Below are 1297 nucleotides of genomic sequence, written 5' to 3'. Positions count from 1 at the left end.
TAGTCACTGGTGAAACAGTGTCACATATGTTATATGGGAGTAATCAGATGGTTTCTGATTGTATTTAAAGCTTGATCCACAAGATGGGATCTCTGCCTGGTACCATGACTTGGTGAGTCATGTCTTCAGAGATGGAGACCCTGAGAGGCAGTGGTCCCACAGCCATGCACATACTTGACAGCACTGAATGAACTCGCTAGGAAGAGAGACAGTGCATGCAATTGGGAGGGAAAGTAGCAGAAAATCGCCCAAGGAGAGATCCTAGGACACTATTATTCTGCTATAAATAGACTTAGCAATAAACTGTCCCTTAACTTCTTACCTGATACCCATGAATTAGTGCATCTCTCAACCCTTACCAAAGAAGTTTCTTTTTTTCAGTAGTCGCTATTAATACAGAAACAAGCTGTCCTTTGGTGTGCACAGAATAAGAGATTGTAGAGTGTTCAGCAGTAAATGGGACACTGTATCATACACTTCACCCAGAAGTTCAGGTATCATAGCAGAGGAGAGGTAAGAAAAAGTATAAGAGCCAGAAAGATTAGATGTCTGTAGGGAAATATTATTTCTAAGACACAACAGTACAGTTACACACATGAACTCACAGTGGCTGGGATTTCATGCACAAAATCCCTGTGTGAGTCGGGGTGGGGCTCATGAAACCTCCCCCTATTTGAGAAACTATTGGCAATTAATGGCTACTGGGAAGCTGAAAGTCACTTTTCTTCAGAGATGGAGGCCATGAGAGGCTACTTATAACCCACTAGGTGGTCCCATGTCCACGCACATACTTGACAGCACTAAATGAACTTGGTAGAAAAAGAGAGAGAGTATGCACCAAATTGGAAGGAAAAAAATGGTAAATAGGACAGGAATATGAAAGGTGAGTATGGGGGTGGATTAGATCCAATCGCATTTATATGGATGTGAAAATATTTGATAAAATGATGTTGTAAAAGGAAATAAATGAAATATATTAATTTAATGAAAGAAGGTACCTTTTTGGAACATGTAGGTGAAAAGCACCCCAGAATACTTCCTTGTGACTGGAGATTCAATGTGAGCTATCAGAACCCTTTTCTCAAAAGGGTCCAAGGCCTGAGGAGAGTCCAGAAGTGTGCTCACATGGTCTGAAGTTATAGATCATTCTCAAAAAGTGAAATATTTTAAAGGATTTTCCCCTTCACATTCCTCTCTATTACATTTCTATTTGTCAGGTGATGATAAAGCAGCCTTAAACATATTTGGATATGGCCAGGGTGAATGGCTGAGTTGGACTTATTCATGTAACCCACCA

The sequence above is a fragment of the Psammomys obesus genome, unplaced genomic scaffold (genome assembly GCF_907164565.1).
Source record: "Psammomys obesus unplaced genomic scaffold, mPsaObe1.curated_primary_1811, whole genome shotgun sequence".
Lineage (NCBI taxonomy): Eukaryota > Metazoa > Chordata > Mammalia > Rodentia > Muridae > Psammomys > Psammomys obesus.
The sequence above is the reverse complement of the archived record's forward strand: the minus strand, read 5'-3'. Positions refer to the sequence as shown.